The 14,257-nt window shown below is 34.0% G+C and overlaps 1 pseudogene; it reads right to left on the bottom strand.

Annotated features, from left to right (window-relative positions):
• Nucleotides 1-13,191, bottom strand: part of LOC107862626 — a 58,947-nt pseudogene extending 45,756 nt beyond the window's left edge.
• Between the last annotated feature and the right edge of the window lie 1,066 nt (nt 13,192-14,257).

Genomic DNA, 14,257 nt, shown 5'->3' with positions numbered 1-14,257 from the left:
GAATCTACCCAAGGGATTAAAAAATTTATGTTTCATTTGGTGGTTGACTTTGAATTTTTAATTCTTATTTAGTATATAATTATCATTTTGTTTATTTCTTATTCTCAACATGTCGACGGTTGGTGGTAGGAATTGAGCAATTTCTATCAACAGAGGTTAATCTGATATGACAGATCACTCATATGTTGCACAGATGGTTATTACTAAAAAGAAGTTATTGTTGTTATTGAGAGGGTGAAAAGACATGACTTTTTGATTATTTAATATGAAAAATAGTTCGTAAATAAATAATAAGGAAATAAATGATAAACACAATTTATAACCATAAAAGAACGGTTATTTAATTTTAATAGCTGATCGCGACTTTTCACCATTTTTATTTTTGAATTTGTTTTTTAAAATTATGTATTATATAATGAAAAAAAGTCACAATATTGAATTAATTAACTTATATGATGATTGTTAAGAAAAAGGTGAAGAGTTGTGACTTTTTTTCTAAAAAAACCACATACATTCAACAGTGTTGCTGATGCATCAAATTCTCCATCTATTGCGACTGATGTATTAGCTGTTAGAATAAATAAAAAAAGCTATTAAAATAGATCGTCTCTTTGTTTCTATAGATGGTATATCTGTTGTAACTGATGGTTTATCAGATTCAACAGATATACAATCTGTTGCCAGAAAATAAAAAAGTTTATTATTTTATTAAAGAAATTGAAAAGGTATATTTTTTTAATTTATAAAATAAAAAAGTCAGCAAATTTGGATTAATGATGTGATGATAGTTTTTTTAGAAAAGGTAGATTATATGTTACACAGATATATTATCTGATGTAACAGGTTCTCTATTATTGCAGCAGATGATATATCTGTTGTCACAGATGAGTTATTTGATGCAATTGATATAAAATCCATTGTCACAACTCAATAAAAATGGTTCTTGGAAAGAACTAATTAATAATAATAATCTAAAAAGTCATGACTTATCACAATATTTTTAATTTAATTGAGTCATTACTTTTCACAGTAATAAAAAATGTAATTAATAAATGGAGGTGAACAATTAGATTATATGTTACAACAGATAGGTTATCTGATGCAACAAATTTTATATTTTTTGCAACAGATGATATATCTGTTGTTACAGATGAGTTATCTGATGTAACAAATATAGAATCTGTTGTTACAACTCAATAAAAATGATTTTTGGAAAGAACTAATTAATAATAATAATAATATGAAAAGTCATGACTTATCACAATATTTATTTTCTTAATTTAATAAAAAATATAATTAATGAATGGAGGTGAACAGTCGCGCCTTTTTGCCTCTCATTCAAATTCAATCCTTTATAAATAGGTCTCTCCTTACTCAAGCGTTCATTCAACTACACTCTATTTATTTATTGCATCTCGTCTTTCATATTACACCTGCACTTCCACCACTTTCTCTTTCCTGACTAAGGTAAGTTTTTTTCTTGCCAATTTGTAGTTTACGTTGTATTACATTCGGTTATTCTTAAGATCTTTACTTTTGATTTTAAGTTTTTTTGTCAATTCACATTTGTTCTAGATTATGGCTGTCCCAGTGTGAGACGTTGCTTTTCTGCAAGACGCCGTGAATGAACTTTGGAATCAATTTCGTGACCTACAATAGGAACTGGGAGGAGTTAGAGCAAGAATGCTCCGCAAGATATGCAAGCTGAGGAGGGCCTTGCTACTTCCGGCTGAAGATTGGCTGGCTAGCAATGATGATAATAATAATAAAAATAAGAATTAGATTATTATTTTTCTTTTATTATATTATATGTATTTTTATTTGTTTTTGTCTAATAAAAAAATTATGTTTGATCTTTTACGTTTTAATCCATATTTAATTTTCATTCTGTCTATTATCTTCTCAAACAAACATGTCGACGATTCGACATAAGAAGAAATAATTTAGATCTACCAGTAACAATAACAAGATTTATCTGTTGGGTTTGTGAAAGGGGCTGAAGTGTTGTTCAAAATAGATTACTCATATGTTGCAACAGATAAGAAGTCTGATGCAACTGATAATCAGTCTGATGCAACAGATAAATAGTCTGTTTTAACAGATGACTAGTTTGTTGCTTGCCTTTGATGTTTTAATTCGTACTCCCTCCGTCTCAAATTACCCGTCTCAAATTGAGATGCTACATTAATTAAGAAAAATAATTAATAACATGTCTAGTTTATCATAACCCACTGATCAGTTGGTGGGACAGTAGATGTATTTGAAATAATCATTGTTTGCTATTCAATCGAAATTTCATAAATGATGTTTCCATTTTAATTTGAAGAAAAAGTGATTAATGCAAAGGGTAAAACATGGATTTTTTTTAATCTTTTCTTGAAAAAGACAAGTAAAGTAAGAAATCAAATTAGGAAATTTGGGACGGGTAATTGGACGTAAGAAATAATTTTGAATCCAGAAGCAATAACAAGAGTTGAAACATATTAGTTATCTGTTGGGTTTTTGGTAGGGGCTGATTTGTGTTGTTCCAAACAGATTAATCATCTGTTGCAACAGATAATTAGTCTGGTACGATAAATAAATAGTTTGATGCAACAGATAATAAGTCTGATGCAACAGATAAATAGTCTGATGCAACAGATAAATATTTTGATGCAACAGATTACTCATCAGATGCACCAGATGATTGATCTGTTTAAATTGTGGGCACTTATGTTGGATTCATGATCGAGGTTCTATTTATTGTTGGAAAAACAGCAGTGTACCCAGATGACAAATACGAATAAAAATCATAATTTTACTTATCAAAGTCACCTATGAAGTAATGCCAAAGTATAAAGTGATGTAGTAAACAAAATTTGACCTAAGAAATTGCTCAGATAGCAGCAGTAGCGTTGTACAAACAATAACAACACCAAATGGTCGACAAGAAGAAGATAAAGATGATAATGAAGTAGAAGATGATGATAATGAAGCAGAAGATAATGAATAAATTAGCATAAACAATGAACAACAAAAATCGCTAAGAGAGAGAAAACAACAATGGATGAGAAGAGAGAGAGAGAAAGGCGTCTATTTCACTCTTCGTTTCCCGTTATTTTAGGCAAACATTGAGATCAAAGTGTAAATTTAAAAACTTGTGGGTTATTTTTAAATTTCATCAACTTTCTTAATCCATAATAAAGTAATTGTCACATCCACTCAATAATTAAGACTTGTGTCACCCACACTTCATTTTAAAAGTCTTTTGTCATCTACAGTCCAAAGCCCCTTGTTACAAGCTTACAATATTACCACATAATACTACTTTTATGTAAGAAATGTCATAAAATTTTTATATTTAACATTTAAAAATAAAAAAATACTTATATTTATAAATTTACCTCACATGATCTGGTTTTGTTGAAAGTGTATTTAACTAGAAATTACTTTTGAATTATTCAAATAAAAAATTAAACAATTAAAGTTGAAAGTGTATTTAACTAGAAATTACTTTAAATTATTCAAATATAAAATCATACAATTAAACTTATTTATGGTGTCTAACATTAAGAACATTTAAGTTATTTTAACAAGAAAAAAGTGATTAACAACACTTGTTACCGAACACTTCAACAACTTTTTTTCAGTTCCAACATTTCTATCGAAACACTTATCTACTTAATTTATAAGCACTTATTTTTAGCTTTTAAAAATTTAAGTTGAAACACTATTTTTTAATCCTATCTAAACAGACTCTAAATATCATCTAGGGCATTTGATTTGGGATCCTATTAAATGTTAATTACGGCCTATTTATTTTTGTTAAAACATTTTTCCAATTAGTAGGTAAAAGAAATGTGAATCATCTACGTTACTTCCTTCGTCTCATAGTTGAAAGACTTAGATTTTGCACACTTATAAGAAAAAGATAATTAGGAATGTGATTTGACTAGTACTATTCTTATTAATTCTTTAATCTCTATTTATTTATGCGCCTCTTAATTCTAGAATAGTTAATATTAATAGCAAAGTTGGAAAAGAATAATTGGGTTTGTTTGGAAAATCACTTGGTAATCAAAATTGGTGTAGTTACTTGGGTAGTAATTACTAGCCTAACAATTACGAAGATTTGTTTGTTTGCCACTGTGTAATTATAGTATAATTACAAGTATACTGTTTGGTTGCACAAGTCTAATTACATGGTTATATTTAATTGTTAAAACGGAAAAGGTACAAATATACCCCCGAATTTTGATAAATGGTACACATATGTCCTCCGCCATACTTTAGGTACAAATATATCCTTGCTGTTAATGATTTGATACATATATACCCTTCTTACTAGCAGAGTGCCAGTCTCACAATCCTAACCATCTACCAATTTTTATTTATTTTACCTCAAATATACCCACTACCCAACCCATTATTTGACCCGATTCCTTAGAATATTCAAGAGTCGGTCCCTTGCTCAACACAACAAATAGACGCGTCTCTCTCACTCTCTCCGTCTCTCTCACTCTCTCACAACAAATCCAAAATCCTAACAAAAATGTCTTTGATTTGTGGTTTTGATTCCTCGCGGCAAGATAAAGAATCAAGTTGAGATCTATGAGTGTTTCTTCTTCATCTACACCTGCAATTTAATTATTTTTTGTATTGATTTGTTGTTGTTCGAATCCAAAGTTTTATAAAATTATTTTTTTGTCCGATTTTAGGGGAGGACGGAGCTGGACAAAATTGACAAAAAATGTATTGTCTCCCAGGCATGGACATGAACCCTTCCATCCCAGATGCTCTTATTTATGTACTTTTAAAGTTGCCAAACATCAAATTTGTAATTGTGACATCGGGAGAAGATGGATGCATGGTGCTTTTAATGTATGTCAAGTGTCTTGTAAGCAAACAACTTATTGTGAAAGACGAATAAGAGGTGTATGTATTTGCTTTTCGCAGAAGATCTCGAGTATGAAGAAAGTGATGTCAGTGAATTGTTCAAGAAAATGAAGCAGAGCATTGATAGATTTATCATTCAATAGATGACTGAAGCATGGTCATAATGCTTACACTCACATAGAAATCCATGTACACAATTCATTTTGTTGTGTTGAGCAATGGACACGTATCTTGAATATTCTAAGGAATCGGGTCAAATATTGGGTCAGATAGTGGGCTTATTTGGAGTAAAAACAAATAAAAATTGGTAAATGATTAGGATTATGACACGTGGAACTCCGTTAGTGAGAAGGTATATATGTAGTCAATCATTAACGGAAGGAGTATATTTGTATCCAAAATATGATGGAGGACATATGTGTACCATTTATCAAAGTTGGGGGTATATTTGTACCTTTTTCGTTGTTAAAATAAAATTTAATTATCAAAATATTAAAAATTAATATTTGACATATAAGGACCTTTATAAATGATATTAAATTAGGTATTAAATATATATATATATATATATATATATATATTCTTTTGAAAATATATTAATTAATAAATATGTGTTTTTAATTTCAAACGAGCATTAATTACTCCTAGAATATGAAGAGCTTTTCAGACTAAGACCTACCAAATTAAAGCTCATCAAGTCTTCTTTTTAACGCTACCGGCCTTTCGTTAATTCGATTATGGAGTAGAAAGTTATGACTATTTTACTCAAAGGTGTCCGCGTTGGAAAGTTTTGTGATCACAACTGCGATCCGCAAAATATTTATATGTATCGCGGAAATTGCCTAAAACTTTCAAAAACTATCCTAAAGTGCGATCCGCAAAATATTTATATGTATCGCGGAAATTGCCTAAAACTTTCAAAAACTATCCTAAAGTGCAATCCAGGGCTCCAGTTATGTGAGTAACATTGCAGTTGTCACAATTCAAAATCTTGAGGTCATGATGGCACCTACCCTGACCCAGCTTTGGTAGGTAAGCCCAACACAACAAGATAGAATAAATAAAAAAAGATCAATAATGAAATAAAACTTAAGACTCTAGAATAGAGTCAAACCGAAGTCAATAACAGAATAATATTTGGACAATACAACTCGAACATCCCCAAGAAATAGTGTCATGAGTATGAGCAACTCTAAAGAATAAGAGTACACAAACGTTTGTCTCTAAAATAAGTAAAGACATTGATAAAAAGAGATAACGCCAGGAGAATGCTCTAAATGGGGAGCTTACCACAACTTCTATAATCTCAAAACTACACAATCACGACCCATGGATAGCGTTCGAACTATGATCTGCATCAAAAGAATATAAAAAGTAGCGGTGAATATGACCCACTTGTACTCAGTAGAAATCATAGGCCTACCAATCTAAGTAGACAATTAAATCAAGTAACATAAACTATGAGTGATGTAGTCAACCTACACATAGAAAAGTTCCACTCAGAATAGGCCTCATAATTATACAATATAAGGTTCAATCTCAATAATAATATATGTAAATAAACACCATGTAAATATGAGTCCATTCATACCCATATTGACATTTTTTTCAGGTCTAAAATCACTACAAAAATCAACTCCAAAAATAAAATGGTACACTTGAATTTTAATAGAAATCAATTTATCCATAGTTTAAGAAATTTGAAATTTCATTGAAAATCGAGTTTAAATCACGTTAGAAATCATCAAAATACTCATTTTTCACTTTACCAGGAAATTCCCAAAATCTCAAGTTTAAAATTTATGTTTGAAGATGCTTTTGGAATAATCTATGAGTAATGATTAAAAATAGATTTAGAAGCTTACCCAAATAAAAGATTATGAAAAAGCCTCTTAAATTCTCCCAAATTCGTGATTTCAAACCATGAAAATAAAATTTAAGGATGGAGATAGGGTTTTTATACTATTCAGGGATCCTTCACAGCGATTGTGAACCCTGAGGAGTGGTGAATTTACAATTCATTTGCGTCCTAAATTCGGTCACACTACTACAATTTAAAGGTATGAATGAGACAAATGTCTTACTTAAATGCACAAATTTCTACATTTTACAGGCACACAAGTGATGAGATAGAAAGATGTGGATTTGAGCTAAAAAGGGATCAAAAGGAGAGGAAAAGTGCACAACTGAAGACCCTGTACAAATCAGGATCAGTTATCGCAATCGCAATCTGAGGGTTGCGATCGCGGTCAATCAAGATGGGTCAGCCACCGTGATCGCTTGGATCTAATCGCGGTCGCGGTAGCCACGATTGCGGCAACACAGGAATAAGCACAACAACAGTATTGTAATTTTCAATAGATGACCCCAAATCCCTTAAAACTCTCAACCCTTTTAAAATTTTGGCATTCTTGGCTTTGGAGAACAATTAAATTTGAAGTTCAAACTACTAATTCGGGCAACAATTGTATTTGAATTTCTTGCTTTGAATTTGGTGAAATTGAAGAATGAATGTTTTGAATGAACCTTTTGGCATATTTTTTCCTCTTTACTTCATGAGTAACTAAATTTATTTGTCTTGGGATTATGTTGAACTAAGGTGCAATTGTGTGTGGGTTGTGATGTATTTGTGTAGATTCTAGCTTGTTGATGATGGGTTTCACTATTGCTTGGTTTAATTAGTTGGGATTTATGGGTGAAAACCGCAAATTTCAAAAATAAATTTGTGGGTGAAAACTCCAAACTCTTTAAAACTCTCATCATCCTTGAAAGAGGGATGTGCGTGAATTTTTGGAACCGATGACATCCTTAAAAGAGGGCTATGGGGGATAAAGCAATAGAGGACGATAGAAGATGTAGTTTGTTATATTTTTGCCATATTAGAAATAAGGGTAATTAAAGAGTTGGCTATGTTTATGTCTTGGGCATCTTCCTAGAAATAGAGATGCCTAATTGAGGTTTTGGGCGGCTTTCATTGACACACTCGTTAGGTACTCGAAAAGGTTAACGAGTGATATCCTTGAGGCTTTGTTGGAAAATTAGCCTCAAGGACTTTCAACGTAGCCTACCTTATCATCATTGACTAGAATTCTGCACTAAATCATCATGTTACTATGCGTAATTTTCCCTTAGGTAGTCATAATCCCAAGATATTTCTCATATTGAATTTTAAATCACAAGTGTTGCTTTAATTTAATGATTTGAGTTGATTGTATTCAGCCCTTGTTCCAAACCAAACCCCCCATTTTAAATCATATAGTTTACTTTGTATACAGTTTGGGTATCTTTTTAGTAATTGTTAACACCCATAGGTATAGAAATCTAATTTTGCTCCTCGTGGATTTGACCTCAACGTAAGTTTTGACAACGACCGTCCTCAACTAAATTGAACAACATAGGTGAGTGTTATCAAATGGGTGTATTGTCGAAGAGTGAAATTTAGCTTTCAGTTGTGCGGTGTTAATTTTTACTTAGTCTATACCCATAGTGGTGTTTATTTGTTTGGTTGTTGTTTTTGTTTCCACTTTAGGTGATTCCTATAGTGGTCACGGAACTATGAGTGACAATACAAGTATAGTGGGGTCCTTTGATGGCCCTCTTGATGATGAAGAGCATCTCAATAACGTTGGATGTTCAAGTGCCATCCGTGCCCCTTTTTCTCATGGGAACGATGTCTTTCATGTCACGAGATTCATGGTTCATATGCCACAAATGAAGGTACTTTTTGGGGGACAAGCATATGAGGACCCCAACTTGAATTTGAAGAACTTCATAGAAGTGTGTGCACCCTTTTGATATTGCACACATAACCTAAGAGTCTGCCTGGTTGCGTCTCTTCTCGTTCTCTCTAATGGAGAGGTGGTATTATAGTTTCGCTCTCTTTCAGCTGGATCTATTACTTCATGGGATGAACTTATCGTGGCCTTCCTTAACTGGTATTTCCCACCCTTCAAGATGCTCAAATTGCGTGATGATATCATCAACTTTAGGAAATTGAATGGAGATCCCTTGTAAGAAGTGTGGGAAAGATTTAGTAGAAAACTTATGCAATTTCCCAACCACGAGGTCCCAGAGAAAATGCTTCTCTAAATCTTCTACCCATCTCTTGATCCTCTCAACAAGACCATGGTAGACAATGCAGCGGGGGCTCTCTTGTGAAGTTGAATTATCAAGTGGGTAAAAATTTGCTTGAGGAATTTACCAAGAAAAATTAGATATGGCACGCCCAGGATGCCGAGGTACCAAAAGGATCCCCTACTACCTTCTTTGTTGATAAAGAGCAAAAAAAAGAGAAGAAAGAGGGGGGGGGGGGGGGGGGGGGGGGGGGGAGGTGGGAGAAAAACATGGCAAAAATTATGATGCAATTGGATCTTTTAACTAAGCATGTGATGGGGGCACCCTAAAAAGCGGTGAATGTTGTGGCCTCCAAGGCCTATGATGATGAAGAGGCCAAGAAGATTGATGAGGAGATTTGGTATTCGGAAAATTATTTGGGGGGTTTCCGCCTAGCCAATCAAAGGCAAGGTGAGAATCAAGGCTGGACGGATCCTAATCGTGAGAGATAGAGACCGTGGCTATGATCATTATATTCCTCCTCATGACTGGGCAAAGATCAAAGAAGGTAACCCTTTCGACCCTGACAAATAAAAAACTAAAGATGTATTGGCAAGAATTTTGATGAAAGTGGAGGGAACAGACAAAATGGTCCATGAATTGAAAGGAGATTTCTTGCAAATCAACCAAATAGTTGTATCCCACTCCGCTTCTATCAAATAATTATAAACATAGATTGGGAAAGTCTCCACTCAATTGAATGCTTGACCAAATGGGGGTCTTACTAGTGACAATATTGTGAATCCTAAAAAATGAAGCTCAAGTGTTGGCTATAGTAATTAAAAGTGGTAAGACCCTTGGTGATCATTTAGGAGAAGTTGAGGGAGAAAGTAAGGGTGAAAAAGTGTTATAGCCTACTATGATGAGTTTCAACAACGAATTTTGAAGCATGATCAACGGGGGGAACAAGTTGGTCATGACATCATTCTGTTCAAGGTTGCGTTGAACAAGGACATTTCCCCTCACTTGACTCTTCACAAGTTTGATACGATTGATGCTACCATTGACTCAAGTATAACTTACACTTCTCTCTATCCCTCATAATTTCCATACCCAGAATCTTCTTTACTGCTCCTAGATCCTTTATCTCGAACTCCTTGCTGAATTGGGTTTTGATTTTTATTATCTCTCTCATATCCTTTGCTGCAATCAACATATCATCAACATGCAAAAGAAAGTATACGAACGAACCATCACTTACCTCCTTGAATTAGACACAGCTATCATAACTACTCCTTCGAAACATATGAGAGGTCATAAAATAGTCAAACCTCTTATACCACTACCTGGGCAACTACTTTAAGCCATAAAGAGACTTTTTTAGCATGTATACATAGTCTTCCTTTCCTGAGACTACAAATCCCTCTGGTTGCTGCATATAGATATCCTCCTCAAGTGCTCCATGTAAGAATGCAGTTTTGACATCCAACTACTTAAGCTCAAGACTATGCATGGACACAATACCAAGCAACGCTCGAATCGAACTATGCTTTACAACTGGAGAAAATACATCTGTGAAGTCAATATCTGGAACATGACTGTAGCCTTTAGCAACTAGTCTTGCTTTGTACCTTGCATCTTCACCTTCCAATGTTTCTTGTTTTTTTAAATACCTTTCTTATCTTTAGGCAATTTCACCAGATCCCATGTACCATTCTTATAAAGTGATTCCATCTCTTCCTGCATAGCAATCATCCATCGGCCGGAATCATCACAACTAACTGTCTTTGAGTAAGAAGAAAGATCTTCACCGGAATCAATACCTTCTGCTGCACTTAATGCATAAGCAACCAAATCAGCTTCAACATACTTTTGAGGTGGTCTAATGTCTTTTCTAGGCCTATCTTTAGCAATAGAATATTGTGGCATCACTGGCGGTGAAGAAGAAAATAATACTTTTCTGTATCTCCGGGCTAGACTGAGAAGTAGGCACTGGCATAGACTTTGATCTGATCTATAATTCAACATGGGTGCTTGAATTTTGTTGATTCATGTCACTAAACTCATCTGGAGGCAAAGCACTAGATGCGGAGGGAGCTTGAAGCATGGCAGTTTCATCAAACACAACATCCCTGCTAATTATAACCTTTATGATTTCTGGACACCAAAGCTTATAACCCTTAACACCAGGCTTATAACCTATAAATAAGCACTTAACAGATCTAGGCTCCAACTTTTCATCATCAACATGAGAATACGCAGGACATCCAAATATCCTTAAATTAGAATAACTAGTAGGAGTACCAGACCATCCCTCTTGTGGAGTCTTTTTATCAATCGCAACTGATAGAGAGGAGGTAGAAACAATTGGATCACCCCCTCTTGTGGAGTGCTTTTATCAATCGCGACTGATAGAGAGGAGGTAGAAACAACTGTATCACCTATAATAGTAGATCCTTGCAGGACATACAAATTTGCAGACTTTCTCTATCCCTTCATCACATCGAGTGCACCTTTAGTAACCTTCAGGACTCCACCTTCACCAATGTACCTATAACCATTTGAATCAAGGGTACTCAAGGAAATAAGATTTCTCTTTAGATTTGGGACATACCACACATCACCAAGTGTCCTCACAAACCCATCAAACATCTTAGTTCTGACTGTTCCAATACCAGCTATCTTGCAAGGTATGTTATTTCCCATCAACTTAGCATCTTTAGAGACTGCTTCATATGTTATAAACCGATCTCTATTGTGATACATATGAAACATACAAGCTGAATCAAGAATCCAATCCTCATATATTTTGGAGTTACCATCAGAAAAAACCAAGAGTTTTCCATCACTACTGCCATCTTCAACAAAACTAGCTTTACCGGACTTCTCTAGTTGGTTTTCCTTCGGTTTTGGAGCTTCTCTTTTCTCTCTATTCTATAACTTCCAACACTCAAATTTGATATGACCCTTCTTCTTGCAGTAATTATAGGTTTTATTTCTATTTTTAGATTTTGATCTATTTCTATCATCACCCCTAGAGTTTCTTATTCTTTCCTTGAACAACGAGACCATCTTCTTGAGTCTCCGACCCATTCACAAAATACTTCATCTTCTCCTTAGAGAGCAACACATCATAGAATTCATCTATGGTAAGGGTACCATGACTATATAAAATCATATCCATAAAGGTCGAGTATGATGCAGGCAACAAACATAACTGAATCAACCATAAATATTTCTCATCGTACTTAACCTTTAGAGTCTCTAAATTAGAAATGATTTCTTTAAAGTAAGATAGATGATCTTCCAAAGACGCGCCCTTAGACAAATGATGAGAATAAAGTCGCTGTTTGAGATGTAACTTACTTTTTAGGCTCTTTGTCATGCATAAAGATTCCAGTTTCAACCACAACGCAGTGGCAGTGGTCTCCTTTAAAATATCCTATAGAATCTGATTTGATAAATGAAGGTGGATCTGAGATAGAACCTTTTGATCCTTATGCTGTTTGTGCTCGTTCGTCCATGATGAGGGCATCTTATCAAACCCTAATAGATCATCGTCCAAATCTATTTGTGCAAGCATATCCCGCATCTTAACCTTCCATAACAAAAATCTGGTGTTGCGATCTAACAGTGGAATATCATACTTCATGGTTGCCATCCTCGAGAAAATAATTAACCAAGCTTTGATACCAGTTATTTATGATTAGGTCAGAATAAGCAAACCACAAGTAAAATAAGTAAAATAAAACAAGAACAACACACAGATTTATGTGAAAACCCTTGCACGAAAAACCACAGGCAGAGGCAAAAGAGGTTTCACTATAATGGAGAGAGAGTACAATGTGGAGAAGGCTGAATTTTCTGAATAATAAAATAACCCACTAAATTGAACTTATATATTACATGCGTACAAATAGGTCCTAGGCCCAAGAACATAAAGGTCCATCAACAAAATTCGGGTCACAACTCTAACATGGCTTATAGCCTTCTCCTTCAACTCCTTCCACCTTGTCTTTGATATCATCTCTAAACTTTGCTAGCTTCTCCATTTCCTTCCTCACATTTTCAATTTTTGATGAGAAACGAATGATATTTTCAGCCTTCGTATAGATGCATTTAGATACAAACTTCCCCACCTCAACAATAAAGCCACCTACAACATTGAAAAGTATATCCATTGAACAATTCTTGAGATAAAGAAGAACAAAATGTTTCTGAATCAGAATGCTAATGAGGCTCTCAAATATTATCAAGTGAAGCTAAACTGACTGCTGCCTCTTTGTTTAACAGTTTTAAGGCAATACTTAAGGGAAATTGTTAATCGATTTTATATTGTCGTGGTGGAGCCTCTTCAATCTTGCTCAGATGGGAGAAGAATGATTCCATTTATTATAAGAACAACTTTAGACAAACTTAAAAATGTTCGTTGATCCATCTACTTTTAACCAGCTTTAGGCATAATAAGTTAACCTGTGATGAAGTTATAAGATAAATACATTACACAGTAACACTATATTTTACTGATCCATTTTCCTTCTTTATTAAAGAAGAATTCCAGGAAAATCTTTGTTATGTTTTTAATCAGTTATTGTGGAGCCTCTTCATTCTTGTGCAGATGGAAAAGATTGATCCTTTGATTTTAATATGAGTACTTTGGACAACCTTACTTTTACTTACTATTTAATTGACAAAGCAAAACATATAGGAAGGAAAAGATGAAAAGGATTGCTGCCAGCAAGATAGTTTCAGATTATATAAATGATAACTTTTGCAATTCCTTTATTCTTAAGAAATGAGTGAAGCAAGGGCTTTCCCTATTTTATATATGTCTTCCATTGCGGATATGCTTGAATTTTTATATAGATTATGTCATTATGTGTGTCTTCAGTACAACACAAACTGTACATGTCACGACCCAAATCGGGGCGTGGCTGTGACGGGCATCCCAAGCCAACCATGGCCCGAGATGACCCCTAACCTTACCTCAAGAGCAATTAATAATAATAATCAGTGGAAGCCAGTTGATTGTAATAAGAGAAAAATATAAATAAAAGAAGGTTTGAGAGTCAAAACAAAAAAATACTATCCCAATACTTTCCACAAAAGCCTCTAATCCAATGAATATCAACTAAGTTAGGACATGCCCCCGACAATAACAAAAGAAATTCAAAAGTGATAATCTAATTAATGAAAACTAAGAGAGAGTCCATCCTTCCGAAAGATGAAGGTTTCACCACTTCACAGCTGATCAACATGAGTACCAAACAACCTAACGCTGCACAGGGTCATAAGAAAAGCCCTTGTAACCTACATCATGAAATGATGT

This window comes from Capsicum annuum, chromosome 1 (genome assembly GCF_002878395.1).
Source record: "Capsicum annuum cultivar UCD-10X-F1 chromosome 1, UCD10Xv1.1, whole genome shotgun sequence".
Taxonomy (NCBI): Eukaryota; Viridiplantae; Streptophyta; class Magnoliopsida; order Solanales; family Solanaceae; genus Capsicum; species Capsicum annuum.
This window is presented reverse-complemented; position numbering and strand designations above follow the sequence as displayed.